The sequence below is a fragment of the Benincasa hispida genome, unplaced genomic scaffold (assembly GCF_027475165.1).
Source record: "Benincasa hispida cultivar pf3 unplaced genomic scaffold, pf3_genome.v1.1 HicScf1070, whole genome shotgun sequence".
NCBI lineage: Eukaryota > Viridiplantae > Streptophyta > Magnoliopsida > Cucurbitales > Cucurbitaceae > Benincasa > Benincasa hispida.
In genome coordinates, this window is record NW_028325379.1 from 13516 (window position 1) to 29593 (window position 16078).

The 16078-nt window shown below is 33.0% G+C and overlaps 1 long non-coding RNA gene across 1 annotated transcript; it reads right to left on the reverse strand.

Annotated features, from left to right (window-relative positions):
- Positions 1-2891: 2891 nt before the first annotated feature.
- LOC150031623 (uncharacterized) lies at positions 2892-14147 on the reverse strand. The gene is made up of 3 exons (XR_016525702.1): positions 4249-14147; positions 3920-4146; positions 2892-3843 (listed from the first exon to the last, which is right to left on the reverse strand). It is a non-coding gene; the product is annotated as an uncharacterized LOC150031623 (long non-coding RNA).
- Between the last annotated feature and the right edge of the window lie 1931 nt (positions 14148-16078).

Consider the following 16078-nt stretch of genomic DNA (forward strand, 5'->3'; position numbering starts at 1 on the left):
ATACGGCTGATTACCGTAACATCCATCTTTGATCGATGCGTTTGCCTTGCGATGAAGTGTTTCTCCACATGCAGTCGTCTATGCGATGGTCTGGTTTCCGCGTTTGCGTTCATTTCCTACATTGACTACAAAAATAGAACATTGAACGCATAATTAACGCAAAATAACGGGTTAGCTGAGATTCGACATACTGATCGATGCAAGCTCATATTCTTGTAAATTCCTATCATGATCGACGCATATTCTGCCTAACAACCTTCATTATTCTAAGTAAAAGGCCTAAAATGACATGCATTTCTGCATGTCATCAGTTGTTGGGTTATAACTTATTTTTTCTTTTTAATTAAAAATATGTAAATTTATATATAACATATGACTAATAACTAAAATCTTATAAAATTCAAATGCTAAATACCAAGTACCTATGATATTTATTGTAAACTTTAAACAAAAACAAACATCATAACAATTCTAAAAGAAAAATATTAAAAAATCATAAATTAATCAATACAAAGTAATCAAACTTTAAACAAAGACGATATACTATTAATATATATAAAATTCGGGTTGGGTTGGGACAACCCAATTTTTTTTAGCCAACCCATGACCCAACCTAACCCAAAAAAAATAGAAAAAGTTGAACCTTACATTTTGGGTTCGGTAGTCTGAATTGTTCGGGTTGTTTGGGTTATTTGAATACCCCTAGCTTCTTGCTTCATTTATGAGCACTATAGATTCCTATTCTAACCAAACTTTAAAATGTCATTGCTTCACATTGTTCTTTTTCTTCTTCATTCAAAGTTTGTATATTGTTGAACAAGGCTTCTTGTGGAGTAATCTTTAATTCATTTGCACAATCTTTCATTTGGATCTCCAAATTTTATTGAGATGTCGCTTCACTTTCAATCTTGATACCCATGTTTCTCTGATATTCCTTAATGAGTTCATCAATGCTTATTGACTCTTGCTCTTCCTGTTGGAATGTTTATGTTGCAATTGAAGCGTTGATTCAAACCTATCAGCATCTAGTTGGGTTTCCATGAAGTCTTTGGGCACTCCTTCCATCATTTCTTATGCTCATTCGGAAAATAATTCAATAATATCTGGTACCTTCTTGCCCTATATAAAACAATGAGTTGGGATTATAAGGACAATCGCCTCTACAATAAACACAAGACATAGATAAATATGAACATCTTCCACCAAAATGATTTTCGCAACAACCAAAACAAAAAGTGTCAGAAAGTTTGTATTTAGGAGCAATGGAGGTATTCTTTCTTCTATATATATTGTCAAACGTGTTGGCCAATTCTACAAATTATGCAGTCAATGTTGCAATGAAATGTGGATTCATTCTGTGGGTCATTTTGAACAATAGATTTAATTAAAAAATGATAAGCACTTTTCTCATGTACTAAGCTCAACCTACAAAAGAAAAACAAACCAAGATTAGATTTTAATTGAAAGAGATAATGTGGTTGCAATCTAATCACAATTTCTAAAACAAACTAAACTTGAAATAGTCCCTAACAATGGTGCCAAAAACTTGATCAACTAAATGTGTATGAATGATAAAACGAGAATAAATATGGTGTAAGTGCAAGCATACACTGTCGATGAAGTAATAAATTTTAAAGTATTCCAAAAGTTGAATCCCACGAGACTATTTATACAATTCAATCTTTATAAGAAAGAGTTTTTCGCTGAAAGCCAAAGGGTAGCAAGTAAATAAGAGATTTTGAGGTGTAATGTTATAAAAGCAGTAAATATGAATGTTGAACAGGGATACAGTTATATTCCAACCTTTCGGGTTCGGTCACATCACACCAGTACAGTGAAATATGCATGAACAGAAAACTACTCTTATTTGGTCTAGTGTCTAGTTCCTTTAGGAGATCTAAGCAGCTAATGCTTAATGTTCTCATGGTTAGCTGAATCCTAGATTAATTCAAGTTCAGATTCTTTATCCTACGGTATCCCTTATTCTTAATGTGACTGACCCTCCTATTCCTATGCTTCTAGTCCCGTATTCCTTTGTGACATCAGTTTATATCCTAACCTAATCAGTATTAGGATTCCACTAGATTGTTAAATCGTGTGATTAGTTTACATTAACAATATTTATCCATAAACTCAACAAAGAAAATGCAAAAGTCAAAGAGGTATGAAGCATAAACATTGCTCAAGCCATAAAACCCTAAGATATTCACATAACTGAACTCCTTAGAGAATTTAACTCATGATAAATGATAAAATAATGAACTTTATTAAAAAAAAGAATCATAGCTAGAAGATGATGTTCAATGAAAAATAAATTAACTCAATACAATTCAAAGATGTCTTAGGACAATTCCTCAAATTCTTAAAGGCTGTTTAGGGCGCTGAGTTGAGATATGATGTTTGTGGAGTTCATATTTTTGTGCTTGGGTGGAGTTCTTTTACCTTGAGTTTATATGTTTGTATTTGGACTGCAGAATTGAGTTCATATGTCAATGGTATCTGGTGCAGTTTTTTTAAATCTAAATAAATAGCTTTTTTTATGATTATTTTTGTTTAGAAATTTTTTTATTCAACAATTCTACCCCTCTTTTGTTTGAATAAAATATGGATTTTAATTTGTTCTCATTTTTTTAAAAAAACATAAATGTATTGTTGATTATCTTAAAATATGATATGGGGTTTAATGTTGGATCATTCATTCCTAACATTCTTTTTAAACAAAAAAAAAAAATCATTTTAAAATTTTAATTTCTTATTAGTTGGTTTGTTAAATTGGACAAAATTATTTGGATTAACTTGATGAAGAGAACTTTCAAGTTAAATATCACGTGGAATAAAGCACAAAAATGTATTCATAATATGATGGCCCTATTGATGGTCATATAACATGGTTGATAAAATTAAATAATAGCTTATTAACGGGCCACATTCTACGGTTCATCTACATGTGCAAAATATATATATATATATATATATATGTGTGTGTGCGCGCGCGCGCGGGCCAACACATACCAAGTCCACTTACAAAAAAAAAAAAAATACATAAGCATCCATGACATGATTCAGAATCAGATGGTCTTCACCAGTTGCAGTAACGACTCAACCAACTTTGCATCTTCAACCTTCGACCAAATGGGTTTCTTGATTCTCTTGTGTCCTACCATAAAGCTACATGCATGCGTACATCTAACTGAATTAAAATTTGAGAACACATAGATAAACAAATTTATGAGTATGATATACGAAAGAAATTTCATAATTCACATCGACCAATAAGCACATTGTCACATAATTTGAAGGTAGCTTATTGTTTAAGCTTAGAAAAAAACATAAGCTAAAATTAAAAACAAAGTTTGAATTCAAAGTAAAGCAAGTTGAACAACTATTTTTTTTTCATGATGCTTATTCTCATGCATCAAATATTTGGGTCCAAGTCATCCCTAAAGCTATTCCATTCGTCAGATGTGTCAATAAGTTGTATATTTTCAACGCCGAGTTGAGAAGATGCAGGGTCTAAATCCTCTGGTGCGTCGAACATTACAGCTGGGCCCATTTTCCCGATGATAAGATTGTGAAGCAAGCAACATGCTATTATTGTTTGACATTAGACTTTCACTGGGTAGAATGACTTCCCACAAAGTATTGCCCACCGACCCTTAAGTATGCCAAGTGCTCTTTCTAGGTAGTTTCTAGAAAATGAGTGTTTTATGTTGAAAAATTCTCATGGATTAGTCTGTGCATTTCCAGCACCACGCCATTCTGAAAGGTGATAACGTTTTCCCCTTTACGGTGTCAAGAATCTATCGACATTAGGATATTCAGCATCACATAGGTAGTAATAACCTAGACACGGTATACATATAGTTAATCAACAAGCTATTTGCTTAAACAAAACAAATGTAGTCACGAAAGGCTATACCCTTTGGAACCTTCAATCTAGTGGGTCGAGAAATTGCATTCCTAAGCACTCTAGAATCAGTTGCAGATCCTTCCCCACCTTGGCATCATGAATATGAACTCTCCATTGGGAGGACAAACTGCCAACACATTTGTGTCTATCTTACCCTTTCTCGTATGATATTGAGATTCATTAATTGCACTTACATTCATCTTGATATATGTGTCATCCAATGCACCCAAACAATTCTGTTTGAGTTCATACATCGTAAACAAGTAAAAAAAATTATTTTCCTTAAAAAACAAATACCTAGTATTTTACCATGAACAGATATAAAGTCATTCTAATACCTGAGACTATTTCCACTTAGGGCCAGTGCATTCATTTGTGATAGGCTCTAGTTCTTTTAGTAGTACTTCATGAAGCTGTAGCACTACAGTGACAACTGACTTGAAACAGTTTCACCAGAGCGTGCAAATTGTCGTCGTGGGCCAATGTGTGGAGGAACATTGTCGTCATCTCCTCGACGCCAACATACTTGGTAGGCAATAGAAGACTGGTCGTCTTAAGCATATTACAGAAGATTATGAATGTCCTTCTATCCATTCGAGTGTTTTCGCGACAGCATATGTCATTCTCATTAATAAGTCGAAAAAAACTCAACTGCCTAATCTAATTTCTAATCTACAGAGGTTGGTTCTCTATTCTACGATGGTCATTTAGTAATAAGGTCAAAGCTAACAATAGTTGATTTTGGGAGGTGGTAATGATTAAAAGGATGGTATGTAGTATTTGGATTTCCATATTAAGGATAGGAAACAAGTAAAACTATTCCTATCCTTAATATGGAAAACAAAGTACTACTTCTAGAAATCATATACCAGTTTCCATAATAAAGATAGGAAATAAGTCAAACTATTCCCATCCTTAATATGGAAAACGTAGTACTACTTTTAGAAATCATATTCAAAACTTTTTAGAAATCAGGATAGTTTCTTGCATATTCTTTCTGGCTTGAAAATACACATTTCACCACAATTCATTATTATCTTTCAAAAATATTCAAAATCAGTATGTTTATGAAAGTGAACTTCTTTTCACGAACCTTCAAAATTAAGAAGCATGTAAACATTTTAAAAAAAAAAACACAACGAAAATACTCATACAAAAAGATACATTAAAAAAATAATAAACAGTCAATATGAAGTACTCAAACAAAAACATCCAACAGTCTATGCTAAGGAAAACAAGGAAAAAGAAAGTAAATACATAGTAACCGAACATTACAAAAAACATATGTACAATATATCCATTGTAGAAGGAGAAAACACCTAAAACACACAACTGAAATGGAATGTAGGGAAATACAAAGAAAAAGTAACACACAAACCTCAAACTTATTGAATCTTTGGCTCCTGTATTAGGAGGTTGATCCCACTTCTTATGGATTATATCTATGATCCTATACGATTCGAAACATCAAAGTGGAGGATTAATCACAACTTCTTTTTAATTTATTTATTTGTGTGTAACTTCATGTTCTTGGCACACTCCTGTCTCTTGTTCATTCTTTCAACCACACCATTTTGTTGTGGTGTCCCTAGAATGGTCTCTACCATCAAAATTCTATTGTATGCAAAATACTTTTTAAATTCCCATCAACATATTTATCATCGTTCTCCAACCTTAAGTTCTTAACTTTTAAACCTATCTCATTCTCAACCATAGCCTTCAAGTTTTGAAAATAGGAAAAAAAACACTTTAGATTTTTGTTTGAGAAATAAGCACATACGTTTCTGTTTGAGTCATCTATGAAGGTCACATAATATCTGGAAGCAAAAAGAGATGATAATTTTGGAGGTTCCCATACATCAGTATGAGCTAGCTCGAACTGTGTGGGTTTTTACAGTGCTCCTGTCTTTGAGAAATTGACAAACATTTACTTTTTAAATACACAACTCCCACACAACTTGTGTTCAATTGTCTGTTTTCACCATTTCTAGACATTCACCAAACTTTCATTCATTTCTTTCTTTTAGGAAGCATTAGCTACATTTTGTTGTATTTTAGATCATGGACTGCTAAGGTAACTCTTGTTGGGATTGATGTCCTAAATCTAATGTATCTCATGATTTGTAGTTTTGTTAACACAAATTATTTATCTAATAAAATCAGAGGTATTTTATTTGACATTTAGACAACATTAATTTAATTCGATAAACTAGGATACAATGTTATATGATGTCACTTGAATAGTATGTGGTTGACATATAGGTGGTTCATGCTCAAGTAATAATATAAAAAGTCTATAGTAAATGGATGAAGGTTGGGTGTCTTATCCTGGTAACTCTGGGATACGACCCACTTTGTAATTGTTACATGAGATGTAAGTGTTACAAACAATGTGAACCATATTATTCATGCAAAGACATATGAATTGGGGTATCCTGTATAAATAAGTTTATACATAGTCTGGACCACAAAATAATTATCAACTAATATTTCATTAGGATGTCCATAGGAGACTTGATCTTAATCTTGAGTAAGTTGTGAACTCCTATTCATGACAACAGTCCTTTGATCTGTATGAGTGAGAGTGACCATAATAGCCGACTTATTAAGCCTACCATTTTGGGGATTTGTCTGATTAGAGAGTTGGAAACATAGCTACACAAGATGGAATTCGCTCCTTCTTATTCCTTGGGAAAGTATATAAATTGCTCCCTTAATAGCTGGTCTCGAGTCTTGCACAATAAGATCTCAACTTCTCACTGGCCCAAGAGGTGTTAGTTTATAGTTGGACTAGGAATCAGTGGTACTCAATACTTAAGGAGTTAGATGTAGCTACAGAGGTAAAACGGTATTTTGACCCAACTGTAGTTATGAGCATTCGTAAAAGGTCATCGCTCTGTTGATTGATTATATCCATGGACACAGAAATATATTTGCAGTGCAAAGAGTGCAACTATCGATTTTTAGTAGAGCGATCGATAGTTAATGAATATTGATTAATTAGATTAAATGAGTTTAATCAATTAATCTCATATCATTAGAGCTTCTAATATGTACGTCCATGAGGTCCCATTGTTAGCTCACTAAAGGATAGTAATGAGGAATGATTTAAATTATTCAAATCAAATGAGAGAATTTTATATGAATGAGATTAATATATAATGGTTAATTATAAATATGATCTATAATCCAAATTATGTAAGAAAGAGATATTTGAATAAGATTCAAATATTAAATTTATATGAATTGGATTTCTACAGAGATGTATACATATAAATATATGATATTTGTATGTTAATTAGCTCTATATTAAATATGATTTAATATAATTATTTGATTGGTTAACTAATGGTTAACTAATTGATTAAGAAATAATGGAGATTGGAGGTTAATATAAATATATGATATTTATGATAGTTAATTAAATGTATAATAAATTGAATTTGAATATATGGTTATTTAATTAATGTGTCAATTAAATAAGAGTTCTTTAATTAATTAGCACTAAATGTATGAAGAGAAATTCTTGGAGAAGGGGTTAACCCTTCTGCATATAAATATATCCTTATAGCCCATTTAGAAAGTAAAAGGTTTTTTTATTACACTAAAACCTAACCTCCAAACCTTCAACTTCTCTCAAACTTCTATCTAGAAATTCTCTACCCTTTTACTGCTCAAAAGTTCTGGGAGACCATTCTTCAAAGTTCTTTGGTGTTAGGTTTTATATCCTAAAACTCGTGGTACATAACCAATAAACTTATTCTGTTAATCAATATAGATGTTATTGAAGTTTAATTCAATAAAGTTGTCATTGAATGTTGGAATTGCTCATTTCATTTTAGAAATCACCTAAATTCAATAAACTAAGATCCATGGCTATTACATGAATACTTGAACTTTATGTGGAGACATAAGAGTAGATCAAGTTCTAGTAAATAGCCAAAATGGTCTATAGTATACGGATAAGGTTGCGTACCTTATTATGGGGACACTATTGGATGCGAACCACTTTGTAAATGTTACAATTGTTGTAAAGTGCTACAAACGAAGTGATCCTAATTCGTTTATGTAGAGAAATGCGAGTGAGGGCGCCCTACGCAAAGAGTTTATATAAGATCAGACTAAGAAATTAGTCACTCTGACTTTATAACGTTGTTTACTATTTAAGACTAACTATTTCAAAGTAATGACCTAGGTAACTTGACCTTAATCCTGAGCTGACTATGAACTCCTGTTTATCCAGGATTATCCTTAAATTTGTATGGGTGAGGGTTGGCTCAACAGTACCGACTTAATAAGCGTTTCATTTAAGAGGTAAGATCGAGAATCCAAAGTGTGGGCTCTGTTCGGATTTGGTAAAGTTGAGGAGGAAAATAGATCGTGTACAACAATCAAGCAAGTGGGAGAAGACAACGACTATCGTATAGTCAGGATGCTTGATCGTTTAGGCGAGGTACACGACCGTGTAGGAAAAGCTAGGTTGTGTCTTTCCTTGATTCATTTCATTTCAATTTTGCACTTTTCGCATTTCATTTTAATATTGCTAAATTCTACTATCGCATCCTCTTTATTTTGACTCAATCATTGAATTTTTTATTACTTTATTTAGTCACCGCATTCTCCTTGTACCAATTATAACTTCAATGATGAAATTCATGCCTTTATTTCTTACTGCATGTATTTTTTTGGAATGATGTGTGTTATATGGTGATCATGAAAGTTTTCCTAACAAGACCCAAGTATAAGCCTTCTTAGGTTTCCTGGTAAGTCCAGGGTTAAACACAGGGACTACCAAGTAAATATGCGGCAGACTCTTCGATTCTATTGCGGTGGTAAATAAATGAAGTGGGTAGTGTTTGAGTAAGATTTTTCCTATGCGACGGAGTTGAACGCAAAGTTGATGAAAGCTTAGAGTTACAATAAGTAGATGAAGGGGTTGAGAAGGGGTTTAGCTAACATTTCCTAAGATTGTGTACAAGTTATGCGATCATGCTACACACAAATAACAACACTTCATTTCTCAATGCAGAACGCCATAATTCCTACTTAATAAAATTACACTTGAATTCCGCTGGGGAAACTTTAGTGCACAACGCAATCCATCAACGCATATCATCCATATTTCTACTTAATAAAATAACGCAACACGAATGCCACGACTTTTAAGGCTAGAACGCATGCGATATATGCGATAAGTCTATAGGACCTACACATAAGCCTCTATTCTTATTTATGCGATGACAATATGACACACACACAAATAAGGTGACCACATAATATCATTCCCATCTCTAGGATGCATGCGATGCAGGTTGACAAACAGAGCTTATCTCTAAGTCCCTATCTCTTGTTTATGCAGTTCTAATCTTGCTCTCTCGAGGCCAGATTCTAACCTAGCTTTCTCGAGTCATTAGGTTCTTTCTTTAGACTCTCTCTCAGTAGCTTTAAAGGGGTGTTGGGCACAACATAAAACAAGACAATCGCAAGCAATGAACTTCCTAGGTCATGTTAGCTTAGTTCTTTTCAACCCATTCGACTAGTTTAACTACTCATGCATGCTAAGAGAGTTAACAGATGTAAAATAAGAACTTCCATTGTATAAATATAAAGATAAAGTACAAAATAACAATGCAAGTATAGAAATAAGGGCCTGGTAGCAATCTCTTGCTGCCAGGCTTTTACATTGTTTTTCTACTCGTGTTCAAAAGATAATCTCGCTCAAAAGATAATCTCGCTCTAGCGAGAGTCGGCCTACTCTCTACTTCTACGCCTCAAGGTTCTCTCTCGAGTTGCCCTGAGCACTCTCCTGGCTTCTTTCTCTTCTCTTGCTCCGCCTTAAAATAAAAAGGAAAACTATGGACAAAGACGAGTTGACCTCTCAAATTCGTGAAATGGTGAACTCGTTAACTTCTTTTTCTGAAGGATGACTCTGGTATTTATAGAACTTCCAGAGTGAAAAGCGGCTTCTCTCATGATTGCGCAGATGGGACGACTTTAATTCTTGACTGATGCGCCAAATATTTGTCACTGAAAAGCTGAATGTACTTATTCGTTAACAGCTGTCAACTTAATTCGGATTCGACTGTCATCAGCTTTCTGTCCCATCGTGATTAATTATGCCTTTCATCCAGATGCACCCATCATGTTATGCCGATCAAGTTGCGACAATCCTTCTTGAGCAAATGTTTGCGAACACAATCACCACAAAGCCTTGCGATAATGCTGCGCTCGACCAATGATTTCCTATGATCGCAATTTCCGCCTTGCGTCAACACATATTCCGCATAAAAACACAAAATTCAACTGTTTCTATGCGATGAACGCATACGACCGCAATATTATGAATTTGATGCTTTTTGGACGCAATTAATCATATCTTATCAACACAACCCAACATTGTTTAAGAACTTAGCACTATGATAACGTGCATTTCTGCCCGTTATCATTACTCTCTCAAGTATGTGCAAATGATGAATGATGCATACATAAAGCAAGATGATCGCATAAAATATAAATCTTAAGTCATGCTAGCTAAGTACTTCTTAACCCATTTAGAATTGAGATTTCCATTTTCTATAAATAAAGTACTAAATACAAAATAACAAATGGATTTGAGAGATAAGAAGCCCGGTAAGCAATGTCTTGCTTCCCGTGGCCTTTTACACTACTCTTTTCTTTGTGTTGCTTTCCGGAAGTCTCTCGATCTGTCTAGGAATGATCTCTCGACTTGCTCGTCTCCTTGCTCTCGCCGTCCTTTATGTATAAATGTGTGCGAGAATGGACTAACTGACTCTCTAACTCCTTAAAAAAAACTCCTTTTTCACAAGTGGCTTTCGGTATTTATAGATTTTAAGGTGAAGAAGCCTTTCTTGCTAATGATTGCAATGATGGGCGGCATTAATTCCCCTACTCTGTTGCGCCGTTTAATGGTCACCGAAAGTTGAGTGTACTTGCTACAGTGTGGCTTTTAACGGCTTGTCAACTAAATTTGGAATCGACCGCTATCAGCTTTCCGTCCCATGATGATTTATTATGTTACCTTGATGTGAGGTCTTTATGCAGTCACCTTTTTAAGAAACTTCTAGCAATCGCATGACTTGCGATCGCAATCTTCAAACGCGCTGATGCCTTGTTCCTTTGGATCGCAATTTCATATGCATCATCACATTGTTCCTGCACAAAATAGGTAAATTAACTGCTTTTATGCGATGAGCGCTTGCGATCATAATTCCTTCCAGTTTAGCGCTTTTAGACATGATATTGCTTATTTTAGCATCGCATTCTCTCATTGTTTTACTTATTTGAGTTGTAATAACTTCGAGAACTAAGCAATCATTTACGTAAAAGGTGGGCGATTGTTTAGAGAAGCGCACACGAGTGAGCGATCGTTTAGTAAAATGATGCACTATTGTATAGGCTCTAGTTTCACTAAGCGATTGATTGCAATACACACTGTGAGCTAATATGCGTGTTCTTTGCAAAATGAAAACAATTTTCATTTTATTCTTCAATTACGAAAACCGAATTGAACTTCCCACTAACGCATGGTTACGGAGAAAATGCCGACCAATTATCCCATAACTGTCCAATTAATAAATTAATAAATATAATCACATTATCTTCATATTATATAGTTCGATAACATATATCAACCATAGTGTTTTCGTCTTTACTTGATATAAATCATATTTATATCCAATTTTCTCCAAATTAATGTATCTCATACATTTAGTCAATTATATCGTATATAATTAACCAATTCAATTATATCATATATAATCGAACTTTCTCTAGTCAATTTGAACATTTCAAACTGACCCAAAAATTGATTCTCAACTTGTATCCAAGCTACCAAAGGGACCTTATGGACCTATGGCTCGAAGCTCCAATGGTACATGAATAGCTGACTAAACTCTTTAGCCACGAGATCCACCATCCGTTAACTGCCAAATAGGGTCAAGACAAAAAAGTAAGCAAGCTTAAAAGATACATTTATGGGTTAAAACAAGCATCTCAATCCTATAATATAAGATTTGACACTACGATCAAATCTTATGACTTTGAAAAAAATGTTGACGAACCTTGTGTTTACTACAAAATTGTCAACATAACTGTAGCTTTTATGGTAGTGTATGTTTTGTTATCCTACTCATTGGAAATGGGGTAGGTTTTCTTGCTGATGTTAAAGAATGACTACCATCGCAATTTCAAATGACAGATTTATGGCCCTGGCCTGTAAATTGACCTTTATGAGCCTCTAAAATATCTTTTATACCATGACCAATGCCCCAGTTGGTCCTATACATAGAGAGAGAGGCGTTTTCACATCTTCTTAACCCGAAATGGCAAATGGCTAGGAGATTGCTCAAAATGTTCTTGGAATCGCAAGAACAAAATGTTAGATTTAAGAGGACCTGTAGTATGGAGGAGTATAAAGCAAAGTTGTATAGTTGACTCCATCGTGAAAGCAAAATATGTAATTGCATGTGAAGCAGTATGGCTAAGAATGTTCTTGATCGATTTGGAAGTAGTTCCAAATATGCATCTATTTATCACCATCTATTGTGATAACAGAGAAATTTCAAAGAATCAATGAGCCATAAGTGTGAGAAGCACATCAAATGCAAGTATCATATTATCAGGAAGATAGTACACCAAGGAGACGTGATCGTCATGCAAACCGCCTCAAAAGACAAATCTAGTTAATCCATTTACAAAGGCCCTTACGGCTAAAATGTTCGAACGTCACCTAGTCCGACTGTGACTATGAGAATCATAAATCCAGGGAAAGTTAGAGAATTTATGGATATTGGACGCCCTAGTTTATTGTATTTATTTCTCCCTTACTCAACATTGTATGTATGTAAACCCATTAAAGTTTTAGCCCAAGTGAGAGTTTGTTGGGTTGTATGTCCTAAAACTCGTAGTTTGTAATCTTTAAACTTGTCTATTATCGATAAAATCTTTATTGAGTTTTATCCAATAAAGTTATTATTGAACATGTAAATTTCACTTTAATCCAATGAACTAACCCACCTCTGACTACACCATGAATACTTGAACTTTATATAGAGACATAAAAGTAGATCAAATTTGAGTATATAACTAAAACAAGTATAAGAATAGGATTGGGTACCTTATCTTAGAAACACTATGGTTGTGACCTAATACAAACAAATGAGATCCCAAAATCGTTCATTTAGAAACATGCGAGTAAAGGCATCCTATACAAAAGACGTTTTCATAAGACCGGACCACGAAATAGTCACTTTTCTTTTTAACGATCGTTTGTTGTTAAAATTGACTATTTCAAATTTAAGAATCTAAGGTAACTCGATCTTAATCCTGAACTAACTATGAACTCCCGTTTATTCGGGATTACTCTTTAATCTCATGGGTGAGAATGACTCATTATCGCCACTCAATAAGCCTGTGGATAAATAGCTGGGGACATAGTTCTGCAAGATGGAATTCACTCTTACCTGACTCCAAGGATAGTAGATAGGTTGTTTCTTAAGTACTGACTCCTATAAGACTGGTAAATCGCTGAGGACTTAGTTCTGCAAGATGGAATTCACTCTTACCTGTCTCTAAAGATAGTAGATAGGTTGTTCCTTAAGTACTGACTCCTATTCTTGAACAATGGGTCTCACCCTCTTTATGACTAAGAGAGACTCGATTTAGTGGTAAGACGACAAACCAATTATTCATTAACAAATCAGTGGAAACATAAGGAGCAAGATGTATTACAGGGGTAACATGGTAATTTTGACCCGACTGTAAATACGAACAATTTGTGAAAGATCGACTTACTGATTATGGCTAAATCAAGGACAAAAACATATCTATAGTGAAGAGAGTGCAACTACTAGGCTTTAATGGAGTATCCTGGTAGTTAACGAATATTGATTAATTTAGATTAAAAATTTTAACTAATTAATCTCAAATCGTTGGAACTCATGATTTGTAGGTCCATTAGATCACTCTCCTAGCTCGTAAATGGATTAAACCTTAGAATAGTGTCTTAAGAAAATTTGAAATGTTCACATTCGGATTAGGGTTTGGATCATTGTATTTGATAGATTTAATGTTTAATTACCAAATTTAAACAAAATTAAAGAGTTAAAATATTTAAATTTGATTTATATATATTATAATATTTGGATCTGACATTTTTTATTAATTTAATATTTGATATTAAATTAATATTAAATTATTTAATAAATTATTTACTTATAAAATTATTTTTATGATAATTGAATTTTGTGAAATTCAAATTTAACACTTAAAATTAATTGAGTTAAATTAATTTGATCGAGTTGAATTGATTCAATATTTAAAATAAAAAAATCCACCTAATCTAATTTCTTTGGTGTCAAATTATTGTTTAATTAAATTGGATGGTTGAAATCTATATATATATGTATATAGTTTGATTAAAAATGGTATGCAAAAGAAAAATTTGAAGGAAAAAACTATTTTTCCTTTGATTCTCTCTACTCGAATCCATCTTAATTTGGATTCCACCATCCAATTTAAGACCGAGGATGGTACTGGTAGTTGTGTACGTCAAGATTCTATAAAGAAATTTACCATGAAATATGCAGTGATTTGAAGCAATTGTATGTTTCTTCAAATGTTGTATATTTCAACCCTAAATTTTGAAAAATGAACAAACATGCTATTTATCTAAAATTAATATAGTTAGAATGCTTAAGATCTAAATTACTTAGGTATGTTGAATATCAACACTAATGACTCAATTTAAATGTATAATTTTTTACTGCCCTTTTAGTAAGAATTTGGTTTAATTCATGAGGTTATTCTTGTTATAAACTTTCCTAGTTCCTTAGTAATTCATGAGGTTATTCTTGTTATAAACTTTCCTAGTTCCTTAGTATATTCAATATGTTTTGAGTTAACGTCTCTATTTGAATCTATATTATTTGATACGATTTTCTTTGTCATACATTTGTGCCTCATTGAAATCGCATAATAGGATGGTTAGGATTATGCATATTCAGATTATAAACTTTCTTCGACTTCTAATTTGCCAATTAACTCAATTTTGACCCTTGTGCTTCCTTTCGTTTCCCCTTCCAATTATCCCAAACTTTTGTTGTCTTTCTACAACCGAATAAACCAAGATGAATTACAAATAAAGCCTCGAACTCTTTTAATTTCTCCTTTGCATAGAGTTTGATTTGGTTCACTGTCAAATTTAAGTCTAATGTTTAAGAATTTGCATGAGGTAGAATATATTCTCAAAAGCAAAATGCCTTGAGATAGAATTGTATCTTAGCAACCTAAAATTGGTAGTTCTTACCACTAAAATAGAAAAGACAAGCGATTCCAAATTGAAAGACATTATAAAATTTCATAGATAAATAAACTTCTAATTCAAGTAAAACAAAAGTTGCAATGAAAAACAAAACTTAAGAGTATTTATGATGATGAGTTGATTATTATAGTGGGTAAGTTTTAATAATCTGGAGACATTTGAGGCAAAGTGTTAGTTATTATAATCTTAGGTTATTATAATTGAGTTGAATATTATAGTAAATTAGGGTTTTGAAATAATGTTAGTTATAGCTAATTAGAGGTATTCAAATAATATTTACTGTAGCAAGAGTAGATTATTATAGTCTTGAGATAGTTTTTGTCCCAAACGCCCCTTGTATATTATAATTATTTGTGTCCAGGGTACAAACTATTATAATATAAAAAATAGTAAATACTGTAATTAAATAGGAAAAAAGAATAGATTTAAAATAAGAGTTATAATAATTAAAAAAAAAAGCAACTATTATAATAAAAATCCTAAAAATACACTTCACTCACTTAAAGTTGGAAGCCCAACCACCACTTGATAGATGGATAATCATAACTTTAATTTCTTTTAAATATATGATAAACTTCTAAACCACAACTCTTCCTCGTTTAACGCATATTTTAAGAATGACCAAATTTAAAGTCTTGGTTGAATGCTTAAACATGTATTAATGGAACAAAATTGTGGTCATTGCAGTCGAAAATAAGTACTTTTGTGTTTTAAACTTTGTTTTTTGAATGGGAGAAGGACAATCTTATGCATATCAAAGACAATAGACAGTACACGACTAAAGCTTTGGTGACTTGGAAACAATCTCACCTTTTACTGTGCTTCAG